A 12,277-nucleotide genomic window follows, 5' to 3' on the forward strand; every position below is an offset into this window, starting at 1 on the left:
GAAACAGGCCCAAAGAGGCCATGGCCTGCCTAAAGTCGTTAGTGGCGTGACAGATGTGGAGAACTTTGCGGGGTGCCTGGCCCGTGGAAGGTGCTGAGTCGCGCCCTCCTCTTACTGCCTGGAATTCATGCAGAGCGAGGCCTAGGAGCCTGTGAGCATCACACCTCCCAGAGCAAAACCCCTGCCACCTCTGTACTCTGCACACCAGGAGAGTGGAAAGCAGACCGCCCCTGGCTCTCTGGGTTAGAAGGCAGAGGCAGGCTACAGCAGGCCCATTAAAGACACTTGGGAGGACTTCGCTCTGCACCTGGCGAGGCCTCCACCATGGAGGTCTGCAGCCAGGCACAGAGTGAGGGTCTTGGGTCCAGCCTGGTGTCTGAGAGGCCCCCGCTCCACCCCTGTGAAGCATTTTCAGGCAGTCCTAGCAGTCCTGCCCTGGTTACAGACCCATCAGCTTTGGCTCAGGGCAGGGCACAGCCAACTTCCTTGCGTGCCTGGCTGAGATCTTTCTTTTAGACCCTTGCAGGGGCAAGATGTTCTTTTCAGTGAAGGACCTACTCAAAGGAAAATAGAACAACTGCTTAGGTTGGTTCAGCACTTTACAGTCTACAAGACACTTTCAGACCTAGCTTGTCATTTAAGACCATGGTGACCCCCTAAGGTAGGTAGGTCAGGTGACTTCTTGAGGAATCTGAGGGAGAGAGGCAGTCATGTGAGAGTGCCTGCAGTTGTGACTTGAACCCAAGTCTCGGGCTTCTAGGCCAAATGCTCCCAGGTGCCCACGGGCTGGGGTTTGGACTAGCCTGGGAACTGCCTGCAGAGGCTTCCCAGGAAAGCACAAGGAAAACATTCACCCAACAGGAAACAGTCCCCAGCCCCAAACAAGCCCCCTCTCCCAAGAAATCTGGATTTACCCACTATAAAGGCCTAAATGAAGTACCCTTCCTCCAGTCTGCCCTTCCCAGGCCCTGGGGCTGCCTGCTTCTCCTTTGGCCACTGAAACTTACCTATCTCCAGCCCACTATGGAGCGGCTAATCTGATCAAATAAATCCTAGAATCAAAATCTGGATTATATATTTATTTATTTATTATATATTTATTATCTATAATTAAACTCCTGCAGGCTGGTTACTAAGAGAACTCCCTCCTCCACATCCCCACCTTTTCTCTATCCCCCCAATCCTGGTCTGGCAATTCTCCCTCCCTGTTAGGTATGTTGCTCCCCTACTCAAGAATCTGCAACGGCTCCCTAGTTCCTTCAGGAGTCAGCCCAACCTTACTGACTTGCATTCAAGGCCCACCCCGAGCTCATCCCAGCATCCCTTGTGGCCTTGACTGCCACTTCTCCCCACTGCACACTTTAATTTCAGTCAGAGAAGCTCCAAGCTGCTCCTCAGATGCACTTCTGCCCTCCTGCCTCTTCAGAGCTGCTTCCCTCTCCTGTTTCCTCCCGCCAGATCCTCCCTGGCCTTCAAAGCCTGATCCAGGGATGTTTCCAGGAACTTCTCCCTGATCCACCCAACCCAGCATGACCTCTGCCAACCAGTAGCCCCTCTCTCTTGGCCTTGACACTGACTGCTTTGTCTTGTAGTGGTGACTGTCAGGCAACAGCCTGGCCCAAGAGAAAGAGCCCAGCCTCACAGATCAGGCAGGCCGGAGGCGAGATCCAGGCCCTGCCACCTGCCAGCTCTGTGATGGGTGTGCTGTTCTGAGTATACCCTGCCGGGCATGGCATGTGGACAGCTGAAAGAAGACCGCTGGAACCCAGAGATTTGGGAGGCATATTGGGTAACAGTTCTAGTCTTGGGAGGTAGTGCCCAGGGCTTGAGGTTCCTCTGGGAGGCAGCTCTGAACACAGGCAGGAGCGCTGGACTGGGAGTCCAGAGCCTGGGCTTTAGACCACATTCTTTTTTTTTTTTTTTTTAACTATTTATTCATTTGTTTGTTTATTTATTTTCTCTGCACCAGATCCTAGTTGTGGAACACAGGATCTTCGTTGTGGCATGCAGGGTCCTTTGTTGCAGCACGCATGTGGGATCTAGTTCCCCGACCAGGGATCGAACCGGGGCCCCCTGCATTAGGACTGCAGAGTCTTACCCACCAGACCACCAGGGAAGTCCCTAGACCATGTTCTTCAGTGAATGTGCTGCAGTGACTATTCAGCAGGGGGCCTCCTTGGGGCCATCTGCCCTTGACCTGGGCCTTGGATGACTCTTCTCTAAAACAAGGGCATTGACCAGGAGGTTGGAGGCCCCTGGGTGCCCTGCCTTCTGATTCTGTGGTGCCAACGGGGAAGGGGTGGTGCAGAGATTGGCACGGGGATTTGAGAGTCAGAACAGTCCTTTAAACTCTTCAACAAATATTTGCGGAACACTCTACTTCCAGGAGGCTGGGGTAGCTGGAACTCTCTGGAAAGCCCTTGTACTTGTGGGTGGCCATGCAGAAAGGCCCTGACTCTGAGCCTCCTCCCAGCCCTGCCCACGTGCTGCCTCAAGTCTTCTTCCAGCAAAGTGGGGAAGGAATAAAGAAATCTGCACCACCCAGGACTACACGGCCCGGACAGTGGAGGTGACAGCAGCAGAATGAGGAAGCAGTGGTGAGGGACCCACTCCTGTGCCTGCCCCTCCCCCCGACCCAGGCAACCCAGACTTCGGCTCCTGAGTGGAGCTTGAAGCTAGAGCACCTTTCATGCCTTTGCTCCACCAGCACTTATGCAGCGGGCATGGGGCCAGGCATGGGGACACCTCAGAGGATGAGGCCAGCAGGTCCTGCCCTCCAGGAGTTCCTGGTCCACAGGGGGACAGCCAAGGCCAAAGGCCATTCGGTACAGAGTGGCCAGTGCCGCCATAGGGGGTGCAGAGGGGAGGGTCCCCGTCCAGTCAGGGGATGGGATCATCCTTGGTTTCCCAGAGACCTGATAGCTGAGCAGGGTTCTGCCAGATTGGAGGGAGCAGGAGGCCTGGGAACCATTCATTCATTTATTCAAATGTTCATTCATTCATTCATACATTTGTTCATTCATTCGGCACTTATTTAACTGAGCGCTGTGCTAATCATGGAGTCAAAAACTATGCCCGGGGAACTTACAGTATTGGTGGGGGGCATGCCCAGACTGAGATCAGGCTGTGGAGAAGTGAGGGGTCAGTGGGGGCCAGATAATGAGTCAGGGTGTGGGGGGATGTGGCTGTAGGAGGGCCGGGCGTCAGGAAGGACCTCTGAGTGGTGGGGAGGGCCTAGTCTGAGATGTTTGAGCAAGGTGGGTGGTCTTTCTTCTTCTCGTGACTGGGCATCCTTGATGTTGAACAAGAATAGAATATCCACCAGGGTAAGTTCAGACTGTGGATGAGAGTGCCTTTGTAGGTTGAAGGGACACACGTGGATCTCTCTTGGGGAGAGGGTTATATCTAGGGGAGGGGGCAGGATAAGGAGCCCTCTTTGCAGGCCCCTCGGGTTCCAGCTGCAGCCCTGCCTAGTTGCCCAGAATACAGGATGGCAACCTGTCTATTACCTTACGGTTTTTTCTCCCTCCTGCTTCCCCCACTGACCCTCCACCCCCCGCCCCCAAACAAGGAGGCCAGAAGTGTTCAGGCACTTCCGTCTAGGAGGTGGCAGCCTGAGTTCCCGATGACTTCTGCTGCAGCTTCTTGATCCCCTGCTCTTGCCTCTCCCCCTGCACTGATGTTGTGAAATCAGAGGCAGCAGACCTGGACCTGGAACCAGGAGACCTGCGGCCAAACCCTAGCTCCTCCGGTGGCAAAGTCACCTACCTGCCTTCTCTGGGTGCCTGTCACCTGGGGAGAAAAATAATCCTTGCCTCTCTCCCAGGGCTGCTGTGAGATTTCCAAGCGAAATAATGGCTGGAAAAGTGGTGGGTGCACAAATGGGAGGGATTATCAGTACTATAATCTATTATGTGTTATTTCTGAAGGCACAACAGAACATGAGAAACCAAGCCCGCCTGGCTCCTCCCCAGGAGCCCACTTCCTCCTCACTTCCGCAGTCTACCCTGGCTTTGCAAAGACACAAATCCTCTCCCTGCCCCACTTCCCACACCTGAACCCCCCTAATTAAGTCCCTTACCTTCCCGGGTATCATTGTCTAATCCCTAAGCCCTTTCTCACCAGTCTCCAGTTCTCTCCAGGAGTCAAATCCCTTTAGAGTGAGGTGGCCCACTTAGCTGTGAACCAAGAGGCTGGGGGCAGGGAGCAGACATTTCAGGGCTCCTGGAGGGGAGGGGTGAGGAGGAGAAGGGAGGGGAGGGCAGGAGGGGTGCTGGAGACTCTGCCCTGGCTCTGCCACTAACTGGCACAAGCCTGGAGGCTTCCCCTGGGAGGAGTGGGTTGTCATTTCTACCCACACCCAAGACAGAATCCAGATTCTACAGCCAGACTTTTCATTCCTGACCAGTGCCTTTGAGAAGCAGGACAGCTCAGGGTGAGCCCACCGACTCTGCAGCCAGACCACCTGCATTCAGGTCCAGGGTCCATCACTTACTGGGGTTACTTGACCTCCATGCCTCAATTTCCCTTCCATCAGATGGCAATGACAATCTTACTACCTCATGTGGTGGTGATGGGATTAAATGAGCTAGTTCATGCAATTCGTTTCAACAGTACCTGGAACATAGTAAGTGTATCAGCTGTTTTACTTGAACTTCCTGCTTCTTCCCCCAGATATTTTTGCCATTCAGGTCTTAAACCTCACTACACTGCTCTTGGACAGTCCTTCTTTCCCTGGCACTGAAGCTGAAGCAGCCCCCAGCCCTGGTCACTCTCTAATGCTATTTTTATCTCCTTCAGGTGGCACTTACCATGGTCTGAAATACATGGTTATGGTTGACCATCTATTCTCAAGGGCAGGAGCCATTGCTGGTCATAGTCATGGCTACATGCCCAGTGCCTAGAACCCCGCAGGTGGTCAACATCCATTTGTGGGCATGACCCAACTCTCACTCTGTCCCCTTAGGACTGGATCCTGACCACCCTGACACACCTTCTACTCTGAAGCCCCTCCTCTTGCCACACCACATTTACATTCCTTATCTGCACCTGCCCTGTATGATCTCAGGTGGGTCAGCACCCCTCGCTGGGCGTCTGGGTGAGTAGAGGGAGGTGATGATGAAACCAGGCAACCAAGGGACAGTCTAAGATTTTTCTAAGATGATTTCTTATGTGTTCTGCGGCTTGTGCCTATAAGGTGAAGAGATCTCAGGGACCTCTGAGTTCTGAAAATACAGTCCTCCCACCAGCCTAGCCCTCTGTTGCTACAACTGGGCTTGAAGCCCCTGTCAACTGAAAAAAAAATGCACAACCTACAAGCTATGTTTTATTCGGTAGCCAAATCTGAGGACTTAAACCCGGGACACATCATCTCAGATAATTCTGAGAAACTGTTCCGAAGAGGAAGGTGGGGAAGCAAGGATACATAGGAGTTTTTGCAACAAAGACCAGGTAGTCAGAACATCAAAAGATTCCTGTTAAGATAAGAAAATCAGATATCTTAAGTTAAGGAATGTGGCACTTTTCTGTGTATGGGAAGAGTCTGGGCTCACTGAAATCATTTCTTTGATATGCACCTCAGCTACATGGGGCCAGCATCCTTTGTTTTCTCATCCTGAGTTCCCTCAGGGCTCACTGGTGGGGTGGCTATAATGTGGTGGTAGCTTGATGGCTGCGACATCCTTTGTTTACTGATATGGCAGGCAGCCTTTTTAGTTCACACCCCCATGGGTGGTACATTCCTGTGAGCAAGGCATTGCCTTCCTCAAGGCCCCTTTGTAAAAACAGCAGAGACCCAACATTGGGCCCCAGTGTGGCCCCATTCCCTGGGGACTAGCCTGCCACCTGGTGGCAGCTCAATCACATTGGCGCTCCTCCATCACAGGGGCCGAGGTTCGTGCTCACTGGAGCAGACCTGTATTCTGAACATGGATTTGCCTTCCCTGCCCTTCATCCTTCTGCCAGCACCACCATCCGTGGACTCATGGGATGCTTGACCATTTTATGCACAGCCTGGAATCACAATGAAGAATTAGTTTCACAGCAGAGGAAGAGCAGCCCTGGGCTCGTGCCAGCCTCACCACATATCACGTTCCTGGTACCAAGTCTAAACCATTTCCCTGCCCCTGCCCCATTAGTGCTTGGGGTAAGGCACCCCATGTCTCACACTTTCATTAACGGCTTCATTTCTTTCTCTGTCCCCTTGCAACTTTAGGGGGGATGAGGAAAGATGGGGGATGGGGGGCCTCCTCCACACAGTTCACAGCCCAGCCCAGAGCCAGGAAACCTTGTATTCCAAGACACAAGCCACTTGGGATCACAGCATGCCTGGTGAAAAGACCCACCCCCCAAATTTTTAGTCCAACTCCCAGTTGCGGACACAGGCCAAGAAAAGGGAAGCGGCTTGCCTGGAGGCACAGGCTGGGAAACTGATGGCTCTGTCCCTACCAGCTCCCTACCCTGCCCCAGAAGTGAAGCAAGCCAGGATTTGGGGGTTTGGCTTCTCTGGAGGGGTCTGCAGGGCTGAGCATCCTGTCCATCCATCCCTGAGAGTAGAGTGGCCTGAGGGTCAGCACCAGGCCCCGTGACCCACCTCCTCCCCAAGCTGGGATCCCTTCTGGGATCCCTTCCTCCCCTGTGGTCTCTTGTCTTTATTTTTTAATTTATTAATTTTTAATAAATTTATTTATCTATTTTTGGCTGCGTTGGGTCTTCGTTGCTGCATGCAGGCTTTCTCTAGTTGCAGTGAGCAGGGGCTACTCTTCGTTGTGGTGCACGGGCTTCTCATTTAGGTGGCTTCTCTTGTTGAGGAGCACGGGCTCTAGGCGCACGGGCTTCAGTAGTTGTGGCTTATGGGCTCAGTAGTTGTGGTTCATGGGCTCTAGAGCGCAGGCTCAGTAGTTGTGGTGCATGGGCTTAGTTGGTCCACAGCATGTGGGATCTTCCCGGACCAGGGCTCCAGCCCGTGTCCCCTGCATTGGCAGGCGGATTCTTAACCACTGTGCCACCAGGGAAGCCCTGGTCTCTCTTGTCTTTAGATGCTCTGTTCCCAAGCAGGGCCTCTCTGGGCATTCACCTCCCTGTAGTCAATCTCTGGTCCGTTGCTGCTTCTGTTCCTGGGCTTACTCTCCCATCAGCAGCAAGGCTGATCTCTACTGCTCCTCTACCGCCCCCAACCCCACGCCACCCAGCAGCAGAAGGGCCTGGGCTGGCCTGGGCTACACCCTCCCACAATGAGACTGTATCCTCAAGCCTTTGTCTCTTCCAGGATCACCAGGGTTACCCCGTGGGAGGACAGACCGCAGGGTAACACTGGTCACTCACCAAGTTTACAGCAGCCCTCAGGCTCCCACTGACGGAAGGCTGGGATGTGGACATTTGTGGGGAAGAAGAGATGCGTTCTAGGTGGGGGACGGGTGTGAGCTGGGATCTGTATCTGGTAAGTGTGTGTGTGTTGGGGGGCAGCAAGGACCCCCTGCCTGAGGGGGGTAGGGAGAAAGTGGTGGGAACAGGGACAGGGAGACAGTGGAGCCAATGGCCTGGCTAATTACAGGGTGTGTCCTTGCAACCTTGTCATTGGGGCTGACAGAGGGGTTGGGACATTCACAGAACCAGAGAAGCAAGACTCTCCGTGGACACCAAGGGGCCTCCCCCGTGCATTTTGCAACTTAGGACATACAAAATAATGTTAGTAACCTATACAAAGAAGAATGATATAACGAACAGTCATGTGACTTAAAAAGCAGAACACCGAGACCACTGGGGAGGGTGTCCCTCCCCAATTACATCCCACACTGGTGAACTGAACTTTGTGTTTCTCATTTGCCTGATACTTTTAGAGTTTTGTTACAAGTGAATGCATTCATTAAAAATACAGACAGTCCTCCGGTTTCTTTTGCCATTGAGGTGAGTTTCACACAGCATAAAATGAATCATTTTAAAGTAAGAAAATCAGTGGTATTGAGTACATTCACAACGTTGGGCAACGAGCACCTCTATGCAGTTCCAAAACATTTTCGTCACCCCAGAAGGAAACCCCGTACCTGTGAAGCAGTCATTTGTCATTTCCCCTTCTCCTCAGCCACCGATCTGCTTTCCATCTCTATGGATTTACCTATTCTGGACACATCATACAATAATACATGGCCTTTTGTGTATGGCTACTTTCACTTAGCAAAATGTTTTCAAGATTCATCCATGTTGTCATGGATGTCGGCACCTCATTCCTATTTATGACTAAATAATATTCCAGCTTATGGACATATCAAAATTTGTTTACCCATTTATCCACTGATGGACATTTTGGTTGCAAAACTGTGGGTAATGAGTCAAATCCATTTCACCTGCCTTCACTAATCAAGGTCATTTTAAGATGCATGTTCTCCAAGCAGCAGTGGCCTAAACAATAAGATTTGCCCGAGTTGTTTTCCAGAAGCTTAGAGTCAGCTGTGCCTAGTTCGAGGTGAGCTGGTTAAGACTGGATAGGACCACTGACCCTCCAACTGGGCATGTTCAAGTGCCTGCTTGGTGACCTTTTGATGTCAGAGGGCCAAAATTCCACCCTCAGATTGTGCTGTGAACGTGCAGAGACCTGTAGTTCAGTTACGCCTGTGCAGAATGAAGATTACCGCCCCTTTTTCCAATCGCCTTTCCCTATGCTCCCCACACTCCCCATGCCTCAGACCGCCCTGCTTGCTTTATCTTCATCCCATAAATACCCCGGAGCCCCTTGCCTTCAGGGAGGCAGACTTGAGACTTGTTCTCCTATCTCCTCACTTGGCTGTCTTATGAATAAACCCTTTCTTTGCTGCAAACCTCAGTGTCCCAGCGTTTCGGCTTGTGCAACGGGCAAAACGAACCTGGTTCAGTAACAGTTGTTTTCATATTTTGGCTATTGTGAATAATGCTGCTATGAATGCTGGTGTGCAAACACTTGTTTGAGTCCCTGCCTTCAATTCTTTCAGATATACCCAGAAGTGGATCAGATGGTAATTCTTTTTGTTTTGGCTGCGCTGCGCAGCACGCGGGAATCTTAGTTCCCCAACCTGGGATGGAACCCATGCCCGGCGTCTTGACCACTGGACTGCCAGGGAAGTCTCTCCCAGATATTTTTATTCTTTTGAATACTATTGTAAGTAGAATTGTTGTCTTAATTTCCTTTTAGGATTATTCATTGCTGGTGTATGGAAACACAACTGATTTTTGTATGTTGACCTAAAGTCGATTTTTTTGAACTTAAATAGCATGTATTATTTGGAGACTTGCTTTTTGAGCTAAGCATTCTGTTAGAATTATCCATGGTGAGACACATACCTAGTCCATTCATTTTTCTCTATTGCATTGTATGCTACACATGAAGATATCACGATTTATCTCTTTAGTGATTGTGAGTCGGGCTGTTTTCAGTCTTTTACTATTCAAATAGGGATGTTCTTCTGCACACGCCCAGGGAATGGTTCTCAGCCAGCAGAGTCACCTGGTGTGCAAGCTTTTTAGCATTTCCAACAACAAAGGCCCCACCTCCAGAGATAACAATTCAGTTGATTTGGAGTAGAGGTTGGGCATCAGTAGTTTTTAGAAGATCCTTAAATGATTCTAATGTTCAGTCTGTGTTGAGAACCACTACTCTAGAGTGCACAGTATACCCAGGAGTGGAATTCCTGAGAGTGTGCAACTTCAGTTTTATTTGATGTACAATTATTACCAGCGTGGCTGTCCTGTACCAGCACAACCAGGCTGTATGCCCATCAGCAGTGTACAGATCCACATTCCTACCAGCACTTGGCATTGTCAGACTTCAAATTTTTGCCAGTTGATCTCTCATAAGACCTTAATTTGTATCTCTCTATTAATGATTAGGTTGAGCATCTTTTCATATTTATTGACCATTCTTGTTTCCTCTTTCGGCAAATGCCTATTTGTATCTTGTGCCCATATCTATGTATTTGTATATTCTGCATATGAATCATTTGGTTGCAAATACCTTTTCTCATTTGGTGGCTTTCCCTGCCGCTTTATTACAATGTTTGGGTTAACAGAGTTTTTCATTTTTTACTGTGGATGAATTTTTTTCAATATTTTCCTTTATAATCTGCTTTTATGTAGTAAGAAGTCTCTCCTGGGGGAGGGGGAATTGGATAAAGGCAGTCAAAAGGTACTACAAACTTCCAATTATAGGGCTTCCTTGGTGGTGCAGTGGTTGGGAGTCCGCCTGCCGATGCAGGGGACATGGGTTCGTGCCCCGGTCCGGGAGGATCCCGCGTCCCACATGCCGCGGAGCGGCTGGGCCTGTGAGCCATGGCTGCTGAGCCTGTGCGTCCAGAGCCTGTGCTCTGCAGTGGGAGAGGCCACAGAAGTGAGAGGCCCGCGTACCGCAAAAAAATAAACAACAAAAAAACTTCTAGTTATGAGATAAATAAGTACTAGGGATATAATGTACAACATGATAAATAGAATTAACACTGTTGAATATTATATATGAAAGTTGTTCAGAGTAAATCCTAAGAGTTATCATCACAATTTTTTTCCATTTCTTTTTTTTTTTAATTTATTATTATTTTTTATTTTTGGCTGCGTTGGGTCTTTGTTGCCACATGCGGGCTTTCCCTAGTTGCAGTGAGCAGGGGCTACTCTTCGTTGTCGTACGTGGGCTTCTCATTGCGGTGGCTTCTCTTGTTGTGGAGCATGGGCTCCAGGCACGCAGGCTTCAGTAGTTGTAGCATGCGGACTCAGTAGTTGTGGCTCACACGCTCTAGATTGCAAGGTCAGTAGTTGCGGTGCACGGGCTTAGCTGCTCCGTGGCATGTGGGATCTTCCCGGACCAGGGCTCGAACCCGTGTCCCCTGCATTGGCAGGCAGATTCTTAACCACTATGCCACCAGGGAAGTCCTCCGTTTCTTTAATTTTGTATCTATCTGAGACGATGGATGTTCACTAAACTTATGATAATTTCATAATGTACGTAAGTCAAATCATGATGCTGTAACCCTTTAAACTTATACAGTGTTGTATGTCAATTATATCTCCATAAAGTTGTAAGAAAAAAAAAATCTCTCTTGACCTTGAAGTAACCAAGATATTCTCCTATGTTTTTTTTCTAAAAATGTTTAGGGTATTACTTTTCATATTTAGGTCTTTAATCCACATGGAATTGATTGTGTATGATGTGCAGTAGGAGTCTAATACCATTTATTTTCCTTATGGTAACCCATTCCCTTAGCACAATTTATCAAACAGTCCATCCTACTGCCTCCTCCCCTCTCCTCAAATGCAACGCTTCTTCGTACACAGCCATGCTTTTGTGTGTGGGTCGGTTTCTGGCTTCTGCATTTGATGCCCTATTTGTCTGACTTCAGGCTGGTATCAGACTGTCTTATTCTCTCCATCTTATTCTTCAGGAGCATCTTGATAGTTCAACGTTGGTGGTTATACAAGTGTTCCCTGTAAAATTCTTTCCATTTTTATGCGTGCTTGAAATTTTTCATAATAAAATATTGGGGGAAAGAGTGTCATGGCTCCTCAGGCCTTTGCCCTTTTATCACGATACAATTTTTTTAAAGTTTTCAGACTGAGCCAGCTCCTAGCAGCAGCAACCCCTGGGAGAGAAGGATGAATTTTAGAACCGTCCATGGAACTTTCACATTCCGGTGGGCATCAGACATGACTTGTTGGGGGTGAGGCAGTGCTGGTCTTCTATCGTGCCCGTTTCAAGGCCTGAAGACCCAGCCTCTGGGCCCCACTGTGGAACTGTGTTAGCTGGGGGTCCCTGGCCCCTCTCTCTGCCCCTCCAGGACCCTTGCCTCAATCTCGCCCCTCCCCACCCCCCGAACACCTGTCAGGCCAGTCTCTGGAGTTCAGTCTGGTGGAGAAATGGAGAACCAGGCCAACCGTGTGACCGTCGGGTGGCTCCAGAGCAAGGGCTAGCGTCCAGACCCCCAGAAGCTCCTCGTTGCTGCCCTTCTGGGGCCCGATCGTGCCTCCGGCTCCCCAAGTCGCCAACTATCTTCCAACTATCTCCGTCGGTCTCCCTTCCTCTGGTCTCCGCCGTCTGACAACCGAAAGCTGGGAGCGTCTCCTCTGACTTCCCACCTCTGCTAGTTGACCTGGGCTCCGCCCGGCTGCAGCCCCGCTGACCGCCGGCGCCTGTGTTCTCCACGGCCACCAGGGGGCGCGCGCGGCCGGGTCTGGGCGCGGGAGCCGCCGCGAGCCCACCCCGCCTCCCGGCGCTCCTCCCCGTCCGGCCACGCCCACGCCCGCGCCCCTCCCGGCGTCCCGCCCC

The sequence above is a fragment of the Monodon monoceros genome, unplaced genomic scaffold (assembly GCF_005190385.1).
Source record: "Monodon monoceros isolate NGI ecotype Baffin Bay Population unplaced genomic scaffold, NGI_Narwhal_1 Super_Scaffold_1, whole genome shotgun sequence".
Lineage (NCBI taxonomy): Eukaryota > Metazoa > Chordata > Mammalia > Artiodactyla > Monodontidae > Monodon > Monodon monoceros.